A 22463-nucleotide genomic window follows, 5' to 3' on the forward strand; every position below is an offset into this window, starting at 1 on the left:
TAAAACTACACTACTTTCTTTTTTTTTCTTTTTTTGTATTTTTCTGAAGCTGGAAAGGGGAGAGACAGTCAGACAGACTCCCGCATGCGCCCGACCGGGATCCACCCAGCACGCCCACCAGGGGCGATGATCTGCCCACCAGGGGGCGATGCTCTGCCCCTCTGGGGGGTCGCTCTGCTGCGACCAGAGCCACTCTAGCGCCTGGGGCAGAGGCCAAGGAGCCATCCCCAGCGCCCGGGCCATCTTTGCTCCAATGGAGCCTTGGTTGCGGGAGGGGAAGAGAGAGACAGAGAGGAAGGAGGGGGGGTGGAGAAGCAAATGGGTGCTTCTCCTATGTGCCCTGGCTGGGAATCGAACCTGGGTCCCCTGCACGCCAGGCCGATGCTCTACCACTGAGCCAACCGGCCAGGGCCACTACTTTCTTATATAACAATGCAATTTCAGAAAAATAAAAATAAAACAATTCCTTTTGTAATTGCAACCAAAAAAATAAAATATCTAGAGGTAAACTTTTATGTATGTATGCATGTATGTTTTAGTGAGAAAGAGAGAGAAAGAGAACCAGACAGACAGAATGGGAGAGAGATGAGAAGCATCAATTTATACTTGTGGCACCTTAGTTGTTCACTGATTGTTTTTTCACATGTGCCTTGGCCAAAGGAGAGAGGACTCCAGAAGAGCCAGTGACTACTTGCTGAAGCCAGCAACCTTGGACTTCAAGCCAGCAGCCTTTAGGCTCAGGACAGCAACCATGGGGTCATATCTATTATCCCACGCTGAAGCCAGTAAAACCATGCTCAGAATGGTGAGCCCTAGATCAAGCTAGTGAGTCTGGGCTTAATCCAGATGAGTATGCACTCAAGCCAGTGACAGAGTTTTGAACCTCAGTCTTCTGTGTTCTAGGCTAATGCTCTATCCACTGTGCCACTGCCTGGTCAGTCCTAAGGATATACTTAACAAAAGATTTGAAGGACCTATATAATGAAAACTACAAAGCATTATGAAGAGTTTGGAAAAATAAAAACAGTGAAATAGAAAGATATTCTGTGTTAATTGATTGGAAGAATCCACATAGTTAAAATGTTAAAGCAATATACAGATTTAATGCAATCTCTATCAAAATCCTAAAGTCATTTAAAAAACGTAGAACAAAAAAAATATCAGATTTGTATAAATCTCAAAGAACCCTCAATAACTGAAACAATCCTGAAAAAAAGTGAATAAGCCAATGAGAAGAGCTTCTGTTTTATATCAATGTGTAGAGAAATTCCATAAAGTGAAAGAAATCTTAACAGCTTATCCAAAAGTAATAAAAAACAATAAAGCCAGAGGTATCACACTACTGAATTTAAATTATACTACAAAGCTATGATAATCAAGACAGCATAGTATTGGCAGAATAACGGGCACATAAACCAGTGTAACCAAGTTAAAATTGCAGAAATAAAACCACATATATGTAGGCTAATAATTTTTGACTAAGGAGTTAAAAACCCACAATAGAGAAAAGAAGGCATCTTTAATAAATGAAACTGAGAAAATTGGAAAACCAGCTTAAAAAGATGGAAACTAGATCACAGTTTGTCCCCATATACAAAAATTAATTCAAAATGGGTAAGATCTAAACATTAGATCTGAAATAATAAATTACATAGAAGAAAACCTCGGTACTAAACAAGTAGATCTTGATCATAGAGATGAATTTATGAATTAGACCCCAAAGTTAAGGGAAGTAAAGACAAAAATAAATGAATGAGGCTATATAAAATTGAAGTTTCTTCCCAGTAAAAGAAATTGACAAGAAAACAAAAAGGCAACCAACTGAACAAAAATGATATTTGTGAACAAGAGCTCTGACAAAGGGTGTGGTGATTGCTGGGGCAGATAGGTGAAGGAAAATATAGGAGGAATGGTGGACGAAGACTTGGGGTGTGAACACACAAAACACTGCTCAGAGATGTGTTATAGAACTGGGCACCTGAAACTTGTATAATTATGTTAACCAGTGTCACCCAAATAAAATTCAATTAAAAATAATTTTTTAAATCTTCTCCCAAAAAAGTTATTTTTGGACATTTCAAAAACCTGCCAACATAACTTTATGAATATCTTTTGTATATCCTTTCATAGATGTAATTTTTTCTAACATGTCCCTTATATTTTGTGCATTAATTTAAAAATAAACACGCTATGGCTTGAAATATATATATATCAGGTCTACTGGAAAGTTCTGTTCGTTTCTATCACAAGTTTCGACACATAAGCACATGTTTATTTGGCGCATGTGTGCCTCTCTATTTTTATCACTTAATGTATACATACTGACATAGCAAATTAACTAAAACAAAGTTGATTCACGTTAGTCTTATGTGTGAAGCCATCGTGTACCCATGGCTACTGATAAAGTTCATTTACGCCACTGTAATTTTTACAAATTTCAACAAGGAAGAAATGCTACAGAAGCATGTAGAAATTTATTGAACGTCTTTGGTGAAGGTACAGTTTCTGATAGGACATGCAGAAGATGGTTCGAAAAATTCAAAACAGGTGATTTTGACCTTTCTGATAAGCCATGTTCTGGGTGACCATCTTTGATCGATGACGATATTGTTAAGACCATGTTGGAGCAAGATCCTTTTCTGACAACATCGGAGATTGCAGAAAGGCTTAATTCAGCTCAGCAAACCATTTCAAACCATATTCGGAAGATAGGATTGGTGTGGAAATATTCAAGATGGGTGCCACATGAATTAAGTCAGAAGAATTTGAATGATTAAACGGTCATATGCACATCTCTGCTTGCTCAGAACAAAATCGAGCTCTTCTTGAACCGGATGATAACTGGGGATGAAAAGTGGATTACCTACGAAAACTTCTTAAGGAAAAGGGCATATTGTGAACCCGGAAAACCTAGCCCTTCCACCTCTAAACCAAATTTGACTTTGAATAAGAGAATGTTGTGTATATGGCAGGACATTCGAGGACCAATACATTATGAGCTATTAAAACTGAACGGAAAGCTCATGTCGAAGAAGTATTGTCAGCAACTAGATAATTTAAAGACAGTAGTCCAAGAAAAGAGGCCGGCGATGTTCAATAGGAAGAACATCATACTGCATCATGATAATGCCAGGCCACATGCTGCTTTGGGGACTCATCAAAAAATTGCAGAACTAGGCTGGGAAATTCTGTCCCATCCACCATATTCCCCGGACTTAGCACCCACTGACTATCATTTGTTTATGTCCTTACAAAATTTTTTGAAGGGCAAAAAATTCAAAAATGAAGAAGATATCAAATAAGCACTGGTTCAATTTTTCGCATCAAGAGATAAAACATTTTTCAAAAATGGGATATACAAATTGCCCTCACACTGGCAAGAAATCATTAATAATAATGGCAATTATATTATTTAATAAAGTGTATTGACGGTAAGAAAAATTTGTATTTTGTTTTATTCCAAAAACGGACAGAACTTTCCGGTAGACCGTATATATCTAAGCTTATTCACATTGTTGTCAAACTTCAGCTCCTTATGGTTATATTACTATAGTCTCCACTTTCTTGCTGAATAAGGTCTACTTTCTAAACATAAAAGCTCCCACAGTTCTTTACCTCATGATAACTTATTGATGCTCTCACTTCACATTTACTTCAAAGGTAGCAAGAAAATCTATGTCTTCAGGAAGGTTTCACTTTCTACTTTAAGGACTATCATTAGATTAAGTCAGGCCAACACAGAATAATCTCCCTTTATATTAAGACAAAATCAGCCGATTTAGGATTTTAATTACATCTTCAAAATTCTCTCAATTATCATATACAATAACTTAATTACAGGAGAGACCATCTATCATATTCACAGATCCTTATACATAATTTTCTCAAAAGAGTATTAAAGAGTCTAATTAGAAAGTCAAGTGATTTATGAGATGGGAAATCATAAAGGAGATGGCAAAGGGGAGAATGAAGTTTGGTGAGCAGAATGTATTTTAGAATAATTTAAAACATTTTCTGAGATTAGATTCTCAAGATTTATAAAAATATATTGTTTATTGATACTTTTAGGTTTCTATAGGAAAACAAGACCAAGCATAAAGAGCTATGGGTAACATATCTATGTTACTGAAAGAAAAGTAGTTATGAATAACTCTTGGAGTATATCTTTTAGACAGACTTAGGATGACTGATTTTGAATTTGTCTTTCATTTCTACAGAAAGCAAAAGTTTTGTAAGTGAAAACTGAATATTTATACCACTAAAACTCAATAAACTATTGAGGCATAAAATTACTTCTTTGGTTCTTTGGCAGAGTACTACATATATTACAAAGAAGAATTCTCTGTTTCCTTATAATAAAGAATATGGTAACTTGAATGTCATAAGTAGCCTAAAGTCTGTGGACATGGTGATAACCAGAGAATGCCTGGTGGGAGATGAACACCAAATTAAACTGCAGTTCTGCCCAAAGTGATTCAGAATGGAATCGGTTAATGACCACTGACTAACACTATTTTGAGATGATTAAAATCATATTGTTGGGCAATGTCTGTATGTATGTAAGGTTTGAGTTCTATGGTAGAAAATCAAACACCATAAATATTAAATATTAAAATTTATATTTCATGTGTCTATGTATTTATTAGGATTGGAAAAACTCAGGTTACATTAAAGTATCTTTTAAATATTTTATTGACAGTTTTGCTTATTATATCTATCAACCTCTATCTGTCTGTCTATCTACGGTACATGTTTTCAACTGTTAGTAACAGAATACCTCCCACCCTCCCCCCCAAAAAAGAGACTTAAATTAATAGGTTTACTTTTTCTGTTGATAAAGGTTGAAGGTTAGAATTTGCTGATATTCCAAAGTGGTTCAGTGATTTTCTATCAGGAGTGTTGCTTTAGACTGTGTCCTCTCAAAATTCATGGGTTGGAATCTATTCCTCCATGTAATGGTATTTGTAGACAGAATCTTAGTGATGGTAATAAAGGGATTAGTGCCATTATAAAAGAGACCCTAGAGCGCTTCATTATCCCTTCTACAATATGTAGACCCAATAAGAAGATGGTCATCTATAAACCAGAAAACAAACTCTCATCAGACACTAAATCTGCCACTGCCTTGCTCTTAAATTTTCCCACTTCCAGAACTGTGAGAAATATATTTCTGTCATTCATAAATAGCTCAGTCTATAGCATTTTTATTCTAACAACCTCCCCCCCCCAGACTAAGAAAGATATGACATCAATCACATGGATTTTCTTGCCTTAGCACATTTAGGAGATGCTCCAAACACTCGTCTGCATTTTGCATTCAAATGTACAAAAATACATGAATTCAGAAAAAAGAATCTTGGTGATTCTTGAAAAGGATCTTGAAAGTCTGTCTCTCATCAAGGAGAAAAAAGTCTTTTTCTATTACTCCATGTTTTTCCAGCAAACCATCCTGAAATGTATCAAATGCCAGACAGCCTCATGTTGAACTCTAGACTGTGGACCAGGTCCATATGTTCTGAAATAATCTATGCTCAATACCTGAAGAACATCAATATTTTGTGAACAAAGTGAAGAAATAGTAGATTTAGGGTAATCAGACTGTCTACCATGTAATACCTTATAAAAACTTTTAAAGAAAAAATTTAACTTCCAGCTATAAAATTAGTTTGTAAGCTGATATTATGTGTGAGTCACCGGTAGCTACTCTATTTGCTATTCAAGACATGTGCTATTCTCTTTCTTTGCCTTTGAAACAGAAACAGAATCCCAATTATTTTTTCCCCTCAGAAAAGTTTTTATAGTTCCTTGGAAATATCTTTACCCTCCAAGATATATCTATTCCTAGGAAGTAGAGCAATAGACAGTCATTTATTGGGACGCTCTGATTATTCTGAGCAAGTTCCTAGAGATTCTGTCTTCCAGAGTCTGTACACTTCTTGGGCGCTTGTGTGACACCATTCCTGACGCATCAGGGCCATCGCAGCCTGCATTTTACAGCATTCCCTGTGGAGAGCTGACCATCTACCCAGAGATTTTTCCACTCCATTAGTGGCTCCCTCAAGCATTAGCCTAGACAGTTTATTTCAATTTGTGTGAATTTGGCTTTAGATTCTGCAAACTCAAAAGCTGGCACTTATCTTTGAGTCTCAAGAAATATCTAAGAACAGCTAAGAATTGAGATCTGGCCAGATGTTTCCTCAGCTGACTTTCCCTGCCACTCCTCTTACTTTGCCAAAATGCATTGCTCCATTGGAGTCTTCAGCTCTGTAGTATCAAAAGGGATGCAGTCTGAATCCATCTGGGACAGTCTATCCTGGCACTCACATCGCATCCAGTTTTTTGAGTTCACAAAAAGGTCCTTTCCCTAGCCCTCCTCAGTGGGGTTCCCCGAGGTGTCAAATTGCAGGAGAATTTGATGTTAGCATGGCCACTCTTCTTACTGCTTTTATGCTCAGGCAGCTACTATGGCTTTGTTTTCCCTATGTCTCCCAAGGGAACAAGGCGAATTGTTGTCATTCACATGTCTAATATATGATCTTATTTGTTAAAGGGCCCCAAGTGGCTCACGGCTCTGCTATTTCCTAGCATTCTCTGAGGCGATTTGTAGTGTCAAATCACTAGAGACTCTTTATGCTTGCTGTCACATATTGCAAAAACAAAACAAAACAGACGTTCTTCACAACCAGCAACTATTGTGGGTGTTCCTGTCTCACAAAGTGATGTACTTTACTTCAGGAGCAATGTGATTTTTATAGGATTTTGGTTACTTTGTGTTTGCTATCCTTTGATATCATGGTACTGATGTTGTTCTGGTCATTTTGCCAGAGTCTCTTGTCTGATGCCAAGATTTTTCTGAATACCAGGTGATTACTATATCAAACTGGCTTACTTTTATTTCATTCATGCTGGTAGCAAAATTGTCAAGTACAGATTCTTAAAACGTTCCTATATTTTTTTTCTATGAGATCTTCATCCTGGGGACTTTCCAGGATAACCTCTATTTCAGAAGTCTTCAGTGATACAATTCTGAGCTTCAGTGGCTGAGCCACAGTCAAAGCAAATAATAAAATACCTCTAATTGGGCACAAGTCTTCACTCACTGTTCATTCATTTTTCCTCTATAGTTAACTTTACTAAAGATGAGAATTGGGGATATCTCCATGAGAACAAATGAAGTCTGAACTTCTTTGGTATTATTGCAATTTATGTATCCCTGGCTATCTCTTCTTGCAGTTGAATCCACTACAGAAGATTCAGTTCTTTCAACCTTTTGTGTTTGTTTGTTTTTTTCAATAACTTCACTAACATGAGAATTATTTTTTCTTCATAATTATGACATGAATTTAGAAGCTACCAGGTTGAATAGCACCTATTCGAGTGATATTATCAAGTATGGGCACTAAAGATAAACTACTTTGTTATCATAGATGATCTTAATGCAAGGCCCTGAATTGGAAATCACTTTCTATCTCCTCTGGTACATAGGTGAAGAAAAACTTAAATAATTTCTGCCCCAAGGGCTAGCACAATATGTTCTTAAAACACCACAGCTTTTGATGTATAGGGACTTCACTTAGGAAACTTAGAACTTACTCCATCACCTATTTAATTATATCAGTTAGATTGAAAAAAAATATTAAGTAAACTTATGTGTGAGATAATTTTATTTTTAAGAAATTTTATATTTATAGAACCCTTGCCAAGACAGTACAGGGAGTTCTTGTGTACCCTTCACTCAACTTCCTCTAATGTTGACATCTTTTATAGCTATAGTGTATTTGTCAAAACTAAGAACTTAACATTGGTACAAACTATTAACTAAACTACAGACTCTATTCAGATTGCACCAGTTTTTCTACTTATGTTCTTTTTCTGTTCCAGGATCCAATTCAGGCTACCACAATCCATTGAGTCATCATGTCTCCTTAGTCCTCCCCTAATTTGTGGCAGTTTCTCAGGCTTTCCTTGTTTTTGATTACTTTGATATTTTTGACAAGTACTGTCAGGTATTCAAAAGCATGCCCTTAAATTTGGGGTTGTCTAATGTTTTATTGTGATTAGACTAAGGTTATGAGTTCTTAGAAAATATACCAGTGAGATAAAGTGCTTTCATCTTTGTATTATATCATGGGGCACAAGGTATTAACATGGCATATCTAATGATATTATCTTGACAACTTGGTAAGTTGTCTGCTAAGTTTCTTCACTGTAAAGTAACTATCCTTTACTCTTCATACACTGGTTTTTGAAAGTGAGTCACTAAGTCCACCCTATTCTCAAGAGGAGAAAATTAAGCTTCACTTTCTGAGGGAAGGATCTATATATTTATACCTGTCTATCTATCTATCATCTGTCTACCTATTTATCTATATAAATAAGTAACCTATATATACACACATTTGTAATTATTTCTATATACATATGTATGGTTATCAAACATGAGTTCATAGTTGCAACTCTAATCTAGCATTGCAGGATCACTGTAACAACCTACTCTAGCCTTGCTTATTTTAACTATATATTTTTTCTGACAGTATGAAATGTGGCTTCCATTATCTACAATTTATTTTTATACTTATTTAATCCTTTTATACATGTAGTTTCAAAATTGCTAACACATACCATGTAAGAACAGAATCCTGTGTTTTAGTCTATAGTATTTCGTCAAAACACCACTTCCTATTTTATTTAGATCACCTCCTTTTCCCCCACACCTTTTAGTGAGATTAGAATATAGATTTGTAATATGCCAGTCAGAGTTGGATGCCACAGTATGTATTCCATCTGGGTATTCCTCAAAATCTTGGTTGGCTTTTTCGGGGGCTATTAGTTTAATATTTGCACATGATGTTCTTACCTATACTCCCAGAGCCTCTCCTACTTGATATTTCTTTTACACTAGTAGTATTCAAGTATACTATACATTTCAACCAAACTATAAACATTTTATTATTATTTTCTGATAATCAAATCATGTATAATGCCTCTTTTGGTCTATAGCTTATCCTCAGAGACCCAAATACTAGTATGAAAATATAGCAGTGTTACTGTCTTTCCTTATCTTTTGGTTTATAATATAAATATTGACACAACCTGTATGGAGTCTTTCTGCGTGACACAGCATAGTTCAGCTGCTACTTTGATGCTCCAATTGAGGCTGCACTCCTGGTTATTTCCCAGTTGTGATTGGTCTGTAGTACTGATGGACTCTGTCAACAAATCTTTAAAAAGATATCAAATGTATTGGTATAGGCAGATCTCACAGCTCAAGAATAAAGATAACGTTCTATATATCTTGGACTTGGTACTGACTGATGCTGAAACTCAAAACACCCCACAAAATATACTTTCCAAGTAATTCTCAAAAGATCATAGCTTAATTTATAGATTGTCACAATTGAATCTGCAGTTAGTTGACATTACTCTGTTGAGCATCTGCAGAATATTGCTGCAACTATCGGGGCTTTAATATCTTAACTTCAGATTCCATTGAGTAATAATATGCCAACTTCAAACTACTATCGTACTCTGCAGGTAACTATAGTGTACTACCAACTCACCAACAATCTGCTGACTTCCATATAATGAATATTGATTTTCTTGGGTTTTTGTTATGATATAGGGAAGTTTCACATCCCCTTAGCATTATTTTTATAGAGAAAACTCAAAGCAATAAAGCTGTATTCTAGTATTTTAGAGATCTTGAATTTTCTTTTCTTTCTTTTTTGTATTAAATAATTAACTAATTAATATTGATCTTCTCACCTACAGATGGTTAGGTATTGAGAGAAAAGGATAACAGGCAAGGAAATGAAGTCAATGCTCTTCTCAGTCTTTCCTAACACATCTGATGGCTAAGAGTTCAACTCCATGTTTACAAATTAGTTGTGCCTCATCTTTTAAGAACAATTATTATACATCTTTGGGTTTTATCTTTTACCAGTTTGTAAGGCTATCTAATCTATCCATATCTATCTATTTTCTTTTATTTTAATATTTTATTAGGTGGATGTTTTATAATATCTAATTCTTATTTAATGGCTTCTTTCTTTTATTTATTTATTTTGAATTTTATGTGGACAGATGTTCTTATGTTTATGTATTTGAAACTTTTAATATTTTTTTATATTTTATGTTTTTGTTTAAGAGTTCTTTACTTTGCAGAAAATCTATGATCTTATGCTCTAACCAGTGACCTCATGGTTTCAGACTGAAGGAAGAAAGGCTGATTGAGAAAGTTTGAAAAGTAACAAAGCACAGCTGTAGCCTATTTATCAGTTCCCTGAAATAAACTTGCAGCACCAGCAAGAAAAATGGGATATCTGAATAGTCAAGGACAGAGAGTCCAAATCTCCCCTTTTATCCTTTCCCTTCCCAGAGACACAAAAGTCATGTAGGTCTACAGACAAAGAAATCAGGCACTTGTCATGTGAAAACTAAAGCTGTAAAGGTATAAAAGATTCAGAGAGACTAACTTTAGGGAGCTCGTGCTTTGGTGCTACTAGTCTCATGTGCTCCTCCGGTTACTAGTAAATTCTTTTTCCTTCATTGAGTTGTCCAGCCACCTATTATCCTCCCCTTGCGGGCCAATTCCTGCTTCAATTCCTGCTTCAATACAAGAATCAACCATGAATGAATAAACAAGAGAGACAGCAAATCAATGTTCCTCTCTCTCTCTTTCTCTCCCCTTCTTTCTCCCTAAAATCAATCAGTAAGTAAAAAATAAATAAAATTAAATATTAGCAAAACCTGGAAAAATTTTAAAGACATTATGTTGAAAGACACAACAGAATGTATGCAGTTTGATTACATTTAAACAAAATTCAAACTTTGTTTAAATACTACTAAAACAGTGAAGAGAATAAGAAATTAAATGCCACAAATGTTAGGTTAGTGACTACTGATGGCAGGATAAAAGAGGCTATCATCAGGAAGGGTCCTGTGAAGGCCTCTGTATTTTTTTTTATTTTACTTAAGAATTACAGGAGAATTCATCTCACAATTATTAATGTTTATGAAATTTTCTGTTTGCTGTATTTTACAATAAAATTTTTAAAAAAATATTTGATAAAATGCTATGATTAGGTTCTATCCTGTATCTAAATAACAAAAATGTAGACATACATATTTACTTGTCATTTCTACATCATTATTTATTTAATTTTAGGGTATTCTGTAGTTTTGAGAGATATATAGATATAAAAAATAAGTTTAGTCATGTAATGTTAAAATTTTGAGATATGGATTCAAAAGGAAATTAATGAGATTGTATTTAACTCTTAAATATGTAAAGATAATGAGTTAAATGTGTTTTCTACAAATAAATATTGTCCTCCTGACAAAGATTTTTTAGAATATCTAAAATCAAAATTAGTATTTTTAATGTGCAAAATCTGGTGAGTTACATCACTTATTGTTAAAATTCACTCAGGAGATGTGGCCCTATTAAAATGTTTTTCTCAGCTTTGTCCCAGTTTGCTGACAACCTGGAATATTTCCAATTTTTAAAGGAAAATTTTGCATAATTTTGACTTATAATTTACATTTATCCAAGTCTAAATTCAGTCAACTGCTGTAATTCAGATATATACATACTTATGGATGTCTGAGAGAATGCTTGGATATCCACCCAACACTCTATTATGATGAGAAACTGAGCAACCAATAGGAAGGAATGCAATCAGAGGTTAATGAAGAGTCAGTAGTACGAGAAAGGCAACGTTAATTAATGATTGAATTTTAGGTATTAAATCAAAAGCAAGTAAGTTTAAACTTGTCTCCTTCATTTCTATCTTAAATGACTTTTAGCATGTTATTTACTATTCTGGGGCCAGGTTTTTCTCATATATGACATGGCACACTAATAATTCCTAACATAATTATTGTGAGTGTTAAATAAAATGATGTATTACAAGGCTTAACTAAATTTCAGGCATTCAACAAACTCAATAGATGGCATTTAGGTTTATAAGGCTAAGAACCTGTTCCAATAACAGTTCCTCAGTGTTTAGAAGATTTACCCAAGTGAAGATGACAAACTGTGTCTATGGCTCATTGACCACAGCAATGCCTCATCTACATTCAGGTTCAAGTGTCAGAGTTGGAGGCAGAGCCCAACAGGTGGTAGGCAGGTTTTTAGTTATCAGAGGCCTTGAAAGAAATGCTGAAGGACATTGTAAATAAATAAAAAAAAATGAATGCTGGAGATTACTTGACATTTTCTAGATTTTTTGTGAAAAAGATACAGCAAAATTTTAGAAATAATTAAGAAAAACATTGAGAGGAGTTGGAAGTATGTAGTAAGTGGCAACTACCTGTAAAACAGGCATTACCTACACATATAACATTGCACAAAAAACAGAGGGTGTTGTATTTAAATAATTAAAGATGATAGAATGATTAAATTCTAGAATAAGTTGGAGACTTCCTAATTAAAACAATATTTAGTTCTGTTTTTATCTTAATAATAAAGATGAGGTTACTCTATAGAAAAGATTCATTTCTTGGATTGCCAAATTCTAAGATGAACTTGTATAATTAAGGGAAAAAAAGTAAAATTGGAATGTATACAAATGTGTTATGACTAGCATGGTTCTGGGTTGCTGCATTGTCCTGCATTTTCTCCAAAATTACTAATTAATTTCAATATTATTAAGGTCTAATAAAGGAAAGTGAGCTCTTCAGCACTTAAAGAAGGCAAGACAAACTTCTGAGAAGTCACTAACCACGTTAGTTTAAAAAATGGAATTTTTGTTAATAGCATCAATACTTTATAATATGGTGTAACATTTAAGACTAGCTAGGTTATCTGCAATAATAAATTAGCCCCTAATATTATTTGTTTATAAAAATAGGATTTTCAATTATACTTTATGACTAGCTTCAACTCTAATTCAGGTTGCCTTTCTTCTAAGATTTAGCCTGATGTGTGTATACACAAACACACCAAAATATATCTAAATCATCTTTTCTTTAAATTTAATTTTTAATTTTTAAAGTAATAAAGTGGAAAATTTGGTACACCAAGGTACCAAGATACCACTCTAATAACTATCAATGCTGTTCTTCTATTCTGTGCTCAAAATAATGCTATATTGCATAAAGATATTAATACACTGGTTTTAGCCCTTTGTTATGTACCTTGATCTTTTTGCTGTATTCATGGTAATTGTATACATTAACCATTTACTCCAATTTAGTCATCTGCTTCAAAAGAAGAAAGCATTACACACCATTTTTATAACTCATCTCAGGGTAGGTATCGTGGGCAATAATGATATCCAATACTAAATTTATTTAAATCAGGGCAGGTATGAGAAGCAATCAATAACTACACAGCTAAGTGAAATGAGTTTATGCTTCTGCTTTTCTCTCTTCTTTTCTCTCTCCCTCTTTCCCTTTCCTCTCTCTCTCTCTCTCTCTCTATCTCTCTCTCTCTTTTTCTCTCTTAAATCAATGGAGTGAAACGATTTAAATAGTAAACAAGCAATTTTTTGAGCAGAACATTTTCACAGGACATTGTATTCTCTATTTATTGGGTTAATATAAAATCTTTCTACAAAAGAAGCATATATACCACATACTTTGTCTATGCCTTTCTTTTTAAGCACAGCTAATAGTCACAAATTCTATTTTTATCTCTGTTGTGTTTTGTTTTTTTCAAGAGAAAAATAAATTATTTCTTAAATCTTTGGTGAATTTTAAAGAAGTTTCAGGATGCTGCGAAATAATTTAACACAGGCCTCTTGGAATAATGAACAGAGGCTTTTTGGAACAATGACCAAAACACTGTATTTTTCACTTGCTTGCATGAAATTAGTCATTAATGCCTATAGTTGCTAATTTATTTCTGAAGAATTATAAAATCTGTGATGCAAGGGACATCTTTAGACCATTCATTGTTTCATAGAAGCACAATATTTCAGAACATGAAAACAAAGCTTTTTGGTTACTGGAAAGCACCATTGAAGTCATTTTAGAGCAGGGATTTAAAGATATTAGTTGTTGAGATAAGATTTTCCTTGCCCTTGAACCCCAGAAAACTCTTTACACGTGAATTTTAATTTCCCATTCTAACTTTTATATTCCAAAAAATCCTTGCCATAATTTCAAACTCAAAACACAGAACTAGGATAATTTTGCACAATGAATGTAAGAGAAGCAACATTTAAACTCAACAGAGTAATGGTACATGAATTAACTTCATATCATTGTATAAAAATAAAACTAAAAACTCTGGTAGTTATGCAGTGCTGTATTTCAGAAAACCCATCTGCTACCAAATTTGCTTATAGCAAACTACAGTGGAACAATGTCAATTGATGAGTCATACCATAAAGTGAGAAATTCACTGAAAGAACTTTTGAAGTATTATAGTAAATATACTCAATAGATACTTATATCTGTGCATGCAATATAATTTTAAGTATTTTTGAAAGTGTTAATAATATTACCGTAAATATATTTTTGAAACATTTCTTCTTTAAACCAATTATTTCTTAAATTTGTAGGTATTAATATAACTTTTTGTTTATAAGCTAGTACTAAAAAAAAAAACAAAGAAATATCTGAAAATAAGACTCTTAAAATACTAAATAATGTTTCCATACAAATCTGATGATATTTTTGTTTTGTTTCTTTAAAAATGTTATTGGGCCCTGGCCGGTTGGCTCAGTGGTAGAGCGTTGGCCTGGTGTGTGGAAGTTCCGGGTTTGATGCCCAGCCAGCGCACACAGGAGAAGTGCTCATCTGCTTCTCCACCCCTCCCCCTCTCCTTCCTCTCTGTCTCTCTTTTCCCCTCCTGCAGCCAAGGCTCCATTGGAGCAAAGATGGCCTGGGCGCTGAGGATGGCTCTGTGGCCTCTGCCTCAGGCACTAGAGTAGCTCTGGTCGCAACAGAGTGACGCCCTGGATGGCAGAGCATCGCCCCCTGGTGGGCGTGCCAGGTGGATCCCGGTCGGGTGCATGCAGGAGTCTGTCTGACTGCCTCCCTGTTTCCAGCTTCAGAAAAATAAAAAAAAAAAAAAAAATGCTATTTGGGATTTTGATGAAAATTGTATTAAATCCATATATCGTTTTGGGTAATATGGCCATTTAAACCATGTTGAGTCTTCCAATTCATAAACACAGCATACTATTCTATTTCTTGGTGTCTTTTTCAATCTCTTTTAATAACTTCATAGTTTTCTCTGTTAGGTTCTTCATATCTTTTGTTAAGTTTACTCCTGGGCATTTTATTTTTTCTGTTGCAATTGCAAAAGGAATTGTTTCTTTCATTTCTTTTTCTGAAATTTCATTACTAGTAAACAGTAATACAATGGATTTTTGTACATTGATCTTGTATCCTGCTACTTTCTGTATTTGTTTATTGTTTTCAATAGTTTTTTGATAGAATCTATAGAATTTTCTATATACAGAATCATGCCATCTGCAAAGAGTGACAATTTTACTTCTTCATTTCCAATTTAGATGCCTTTTCTTTCTCTTGACTGATTGCTCTGGCTAGGACTTTCAGTCCTATGTTGAATAAGAGAGGTGAGAGTAAAAAATCTTGTCTTGTTTATGATTTTAGAAGAAAAGCTTTCAGTTTTCATCACTAAGTAAGACATAAGCTGAGGGTTTGTCATATATTGCCTTTATTACATTGAGGTATATTCTTTTCATACTCATTCTATTAAATGTTTTAATCATAAATGAATGTTGTATTTTATCAAATGATTTTCTAAATCTAATGTTAGTATCATATGATTTTTATTCTTTATTTTTTTAATGTGGTATATTACATTGATTTATTTGCATATGTAGAACCAATCTTGTACTGCTGGAATTAACCCCACTTGATTATGATGTATTATTTTTTAATGTATTGTTATATTCTATTTGCTAGTATTTTGTTTAGAATTTTTGCATCTGTATTTATTTGGTATATTGGTACATAGAATACTAATCAACCATAAGAAAAGATAAAATTTTGCTGTTTGCAACAGCATGGATGGATCTTGAGAATATCATGCTAAGTGAAATATTAGAAAAAGTCAAGAATCATATTATTTCACTCATATGTGGGATATAAAACTGGAAGCAACAAATGAACAAACAAGAAAAACAAACAAAAACTCATAGACACAGACAACAGTATGGTGGTTACCAGAGAGAAAAAGGTAGAAGGTAATAAAAGTCAAAGAGGGTCAAATAATATGATGACAGAAGATTTTACTTTAGGTAGCAATCACACAATGAAATTTACAGATAATATATCATAAAATTATATACTTGAAACCTACATAATTTCGTTAGCCTGTGTCTCCCTAATAAATTTAAATTTAATCATAATAATAAATAATAACTTGAAAATTTCCATCTATGTCTACCCAATATTACAAAATACAATAGCCTAAACAATCGAAATAGTTTATAATTTCATTATATTTTTAAGACAAGGAAACATATTTTCAATTAAAAATTATGTATGTGAAAGCAAGGAGATAGTTTCTTTTCTCTGTAGCATTGTTCTCAAATCTTTACTAACACTCATAGTATATGTTATATTGGTCTGCTAGGAATGCCATAACAAGATACCATAGATGGGGTGGCTTACCCAACAGGAATTTATTTCTCACAATTCTGGAGCCCGAAAGTCTAAGATCCAAGCATATTTGACCTCTCTCATTGGCTCTTAGTCAGTCTTCTCTCTGTGCCTTCATATTACTTTTTCTTTGTGCATATGAAGAGAGGATATCTATGGTATTTGTTCTTCTTAAGACCCTATGCTTATGACCTAATTTAACCTTAATTACCTACTTAATGGCCTTATCTTTAAATAAAGTTATATTGGGGGTTAGAACTTGAACATATAAGTTTTGGAGATACACAGTTTAGTCCATAGCACATACTAATTCAAAGAAAGTTACTTTTGAAGCACAAATATTAATATAGATGATTCATAAAGTCTTTCAGTCATCAGCAGCCAACCAACATGAAAAATGAAGAGAATTTTGTTAAAAAATAAATATTACAAATGCCCTTTGTAAACCAGTCAACCAATAAAATAAAAATAAAACATATCTGCCTCTTTCTTAAATATTACTTTATTTTAAAAAGAACGTGAATTTTATGAAAATAATAATAATCTAATCATGCTTTTATTTAAGTAGCAATGGTACCTTCAGAAATTCTTTTTACTTGTCCAAATGAGGACAATATTTAAAGTTGTTAGAAATCAACAAAAATAAACATAAATAATATAATGGGGTAAAGGAAGTAGATATAAGCAATAAATTCATTTTTCTTAGACCAGAAATGCAGCATAGAAATGTAGAAGAGGTTGATTTTGAATTAATAATAATTGAATCTTTAACAAATTGCAGCATGATGTTGAGAAAGAGTCCATGAAATTGAGAATATTAAGGTAGTACTATTTGAATATGCAGTTTTGAAATATAAGTAACACAACATTCAAAAGTTCTTTTAAATTATAAAGAAATGTATAAAGTTTGATATAGTTTTATGATATTCTCTTAGCTTTGAAAATTTCAAATTAATAAACTAGTAAGAATTTATCTAACACCACATATTAATGTAGTCTGGATTGGAGGTGGCAAACAAGATAAGTCTAGAATGAGCCATTCCATAATAGGTTAAATAGATAATAAATACTGTACTATAGCGAGAAAATAGAGAAGAAACAAAATAATGAAAAAAAGCAGAATCAATACATTTTTAAGGATAAAAGAACATTAGAAAGCAGCCCTGGCCAGTTGGCTCAGCGGTAGACCGTTGGCCTGGCCTATGGAAGTCCCTGATTCGATTCCTGGCCAAAGAACACAGGAGAAGCACTCATCTGCTTCACATTTCCTTTTCTACTTTCTCTCTGTCTCTCTCTCTCCTCCCGCTGCCAAAGCTCCATTGGAGCAAAGTTGGCCTGAGCGCTGGGATTGCTGCATAGCCTGCGCCTCAGGAGCTAGAATGGCTCTGGCAGCAGCTGAGCGACAACTAGATGGGCAGAGCATCGCCCCCTGGTGGGCATGCTGGGTGGATCCCGGTAGAGCGCATGCGGGAGTCTGTGTTTCTGCCCCCCTGCTTCTCACTTCAGAAAAATACAAAAAAATAAAATAAATCAGTAGAAAGCCATAAGTTACTCCTCTGAAAAAATAATAAAATTTATAAGCCTTTAGTAAGACTAATAAATTCATCAATCAGTCACTGAACAAAAAAGAGAAAAAGAGACCAAATTACCATTGATATTAAAATTTAAAAACAAGACCATCAATACAGGTACTATGCAAATGAAAAATAGTAATAATAATTATATATTATCAATAACATACACTGGAAAATTTGGAGATTTAGATTCAATGACAAAAAGACTTAGCAAAATTTGTCAAAAATGAGTAAAACTTCTCATTATTTCTATATCTGGAAAAAAATTAAATCAGTGACTGAATACTTACCCAAAAAGAAAATTTCCAACCTAGTTGCCTTCTCAAGTAAAGTATTCAAAATATGCAGGAAGTAACATTAGGCTTACACAAAAATTTCAGATACATAATAGAAAAAGAAGGAACATTTTAAACTATGTCACAAGCACAGCATAAGCTTGGTAACATAACCTGATATTACAATGAAATTATAGGCCTTTTTATCATTACTATAGATAAAAAACACTAAATCAACTAGGGAATCAGTGATATCTGAAAAAGATAATTTATAATAACCAAATGAACTTTATTCCAAAATACTATTTTATTTAATACTCAAAATTTAATCAATATTAGTTAATAAAGCCAGAGCAGGTGGTGGCACAGTGGATAAAGCATTGACCTGAGACTCTGAGGACACAGGTTCAAAAAACCCAAGGTCACTGATTTGAGCACGCGCTCTTCGGGGTTGAGCACAGGCTCACCAGTTTGAGCAAGGGGTCGCAGACTTGAGCATGGGATTATAGACATGTCCCCAGGGTTAGTGACTTGAGCCGAAAGATTGCTCTCTTAAACCAAGGCCTCTGGCTGAGCAAAGAGTCACTGGCTCAGCTGAAGCCCTCTAGACAAGCACATATTAAAAGCCATCAATGAACAACTAAAGTGTCAAAATTATGAGTTGATGCTTCTCATCACTTTCCTCTCTCCTTTCCGGTTTATTCCTATCTGTCCTTCTCTCTGTCTCATCTGTGTGTGTGTGTGTGTGTGTGTGTGTGTGTGTGTGTGTGTATATATATATATATGGTAATAAGGCATCAGAATAAATTACATGATGGCTTTAAGGTATGTAAAAAAATCAATAAAATTGAGACCTATTCGTGATTTTAAAAACCTCAGCGAACTTAGTATAGAAATATGTTAATTTTTTCTTATTTTGATCATAGGTATTAACAAAAAACCTATAACAAATAATATTTAATGGTGAAATATTGAATATTCTGTTTCTGAAATCTGAAATGAGACTATAATTATTGACCTTATCTTTGACATTTAGATGTCCTATCTGGTAAAATAAATCCCATCATTAAAAAAAATAAGAAAATAAAAACCCAATACTATAATAATCCAAAAACAATAAACCCATTATTACTTTAAGACTATATATATATATATTCATTGAGAAGAGGAGAGGCAGAGACATACACTGCATACGCCCCAACCGGGATCCACCTGGAAAACCAACTACGGGATCAAGGCTCTGCCCATTGATGCATTGCTCAGCAACCGAGCTCTTCTTAGCTCCTGAGGCTGAGGCCATGGAGCCATCCTCAGTACTCAGGCCCAACTTGTTCCAATCAAGCCATGGCTACAGGGAGAGAGAGAGAGAGGGAGAGGGAGAGGCGATAGTGGGAAGGGTGGAGAAACTGATGGGTGCTTCTCCTGTGTGCCATGACTGGGAATCAAACCGGGGATATGCACATGCTGGGCCGACACTCTATCACTGACAGCCAACTGGCCAAGCCACTCTGAGATAAAATTAATGTACAAGTAGAAGATGAGAAATAATTGATAAACTATTAGAACTAATAAGTAAAATTAGCAAGGTCACAGGATATAAGATTAATATGTCACAGGTCTTGTACGTTTATAAACAAGTCATAAAAATAAATATAAAATTAAGGAATAATGATACTGTTAAACAAACCTCACACTCTAAGGATCTCTGCACTGAAAAATAATAAATTTAGATCTACCTAAACAGAGCAAGAGGCCATACTTATTGGTTGAAAGATTTTATAATAGTATTTTCTCAAATTTACCTATGGATTTAATGCAATACCAAGCAAAACCCAGAAGATTCTTTTTGTGGAAAATTATAAGATGATTCTAAAATGTTATCAAAACTCTAAGACCTGAAATAGCCAAGACTATCTTAAAGAAAAATAAAAAGTCATGCAAAATAAGAATCCTGAATTTCCATAAAGTTACACTAATTATGCCAGTATGGTAATGACAAAGAAATTTGCAAAGATGGACAAATAGTCCAATAGAAGAGCTAAAGTCCAAATAAACCTACATATACGTGGTCACTTGCTTTAAGATAAAACACCACTGAAATTTAATGGGAAAGTGTGGGTGGAGCACAGAGCGCATTCCTAGCAGCTGTGGCTGATGCAATGCTGTGAGAATACTCCAGCTCCCAGAAGCCTCCTGGGCACACCAGGAAGGAAGCCCCCCCCCCTCCCCGCTATAAGGAAGTGATTTAGCACCAACCACAAAGCTCCCTATTCTTTTTAGTCATTGGCTATGAAGGACACGCTGTAACATCCGATAGGCTGAATCCATGCATATAAGCTAGCTTACTTCCTGAATAAAGTGGATCTGCATCACTGAACCTGGTCCCCAGAGTCGGGTCTCTGCGTCTCTGTCATCCTCAACCCCGGCAGGACTTGTCCACAACTGGTGCCTGAAAGTGGGGCAAGGACCTAACTGGCAGGACTTGTCCACAACTGGTGCCCAACGTGGAGCAGGGACCTAACCAGCATCCAAGGGACAGATGAGAACCCTCTGCAATGGGAAACCTTCTCCCTCACTCTCGAGCTCCACAGGCTCGAGCCCTGCACGCCCTATTGCAGAGTAGGCGAGTTGAAGTTTGTGAAAAGGATCTCTGTACTTACTGGGAGATCCCCTCTGGTTTCAATCCTTGGCTCCGGGACGCGCCTCTCTGTGACCTGGATACTTGGGCCCAAGCTTTCTGGAGTGTCTGTTCGGCCAAAGTATATGGGAGACAAACCTTCCCTCTCGGCCTCATTCCTGCCTTATTGGCAATACACGCCTGCTTGGCAGGTGCTCCTCCTGGGGACCCTCCACTGGTGCCAAAAAATATTACAGGCTGCCTCTCTCTCTGAGGAGCCCCTACCTCCCTATTCATCCCCCCTCCACTGAGGAGGAAAGTAGTTTAGCCTCCGAGTTTGATAAAATCACGGCTGAGTGTGCAGAAACGAAACCAACCGAATTGCTAACTGCTCCATCAGCTCTGCCGTCTGAAAAAGCGGAAGTCACTACTTCTGCATTCCCTGCTGGGACTCCACACCCCACCCCAGCCTCTCAGATGCCATTTTCTACCCCAGCTTTAACTCCAACACGTGTTCCTGCTGCAGACCCATGGGCCAACCTATACACCCCCATGTGTCTTTTTTCTTTCTGTCTGTCTGTCTTGCCTATTTTTCTGTATCTCTCGCTCTCTCTCTCCAGCACCCCCTCTCTGAAATGATGCTGGAAGGACCCAGCCACAGCACAGTGGCGGGGATCACACACTCTTCTAATGCAAGGAAGAGCTTATGCTTATGTTTTTCAGCCAATTTGGATCCCAGGAACCCCCCAACCTGCTTGACAGGGTTTCTTGGGCACCCACTAAATGGCTCAGTCTTCACCTGTCCAAAGCCACAGCCCTGGCCTTCTCCACACTGACTATGCCTGAGGGGAAGAGATCCTCAGCATGCCAGAAGAAGATCTCATGGCCAGCATGCATGCCCCATCACCTGGGGGGATGTGGAGGCTTTGGTGGGGTGGGCCCAGAGAATTGCCCCTGATGGGCCCCCAGGCCCTGGTGCTCTGTTCTTGCTTATGTGGGTTATTGTAACCGCTGACTCCCACACGCAGGCAGCAGCAGCCCGGGGCTCGAGCCCAGCCATGCAAGCTGGTGTTTTCAGTTCATCTTTGGATGATGAGGAGAATTTGGACGGAGTTGCGATTCGCAGACTCCAGAAGGTAAACGGCGGCAGCTGTGGCAGGAGGATGAACGGAAGCCAGGCTTGCATCGCTGAGTGGCCACTGGAACAGCAGGGAGTGCCTGCTAAGCTGCTGGTGGGTTCGTTGACATTTTGGGGCATAGGGGTGGACACCATTATGCTCTCTGGAGCAGAGATGGAAATGCTGACTGCCATTGCCACGTGCTCCTCTTTGGAAAAGTGTAAGACCTGCCAGGATGGCAGGGATGAGGGGGGTGACTGAGGCCTCATGTGCATGGACTGATTTCCTGGACTAC

The sequence above is a fragment of the Saccopteryx bilineata genome, chromosome 5 (genome assembly GCF_036850765.1).
Source record: "Saccopteryx bilineata isolate mSacBil1 chromosome 5, mSacBil1_pri_phased_curated, whole genome shotgun sequence".
Taxonomy (NCBI): Eukaryota; Metazoa; Chordata; class Mammalia; order Chiroptera; family Emballonuridae; genus Saccopteryx; species Saccopteryx bilineata.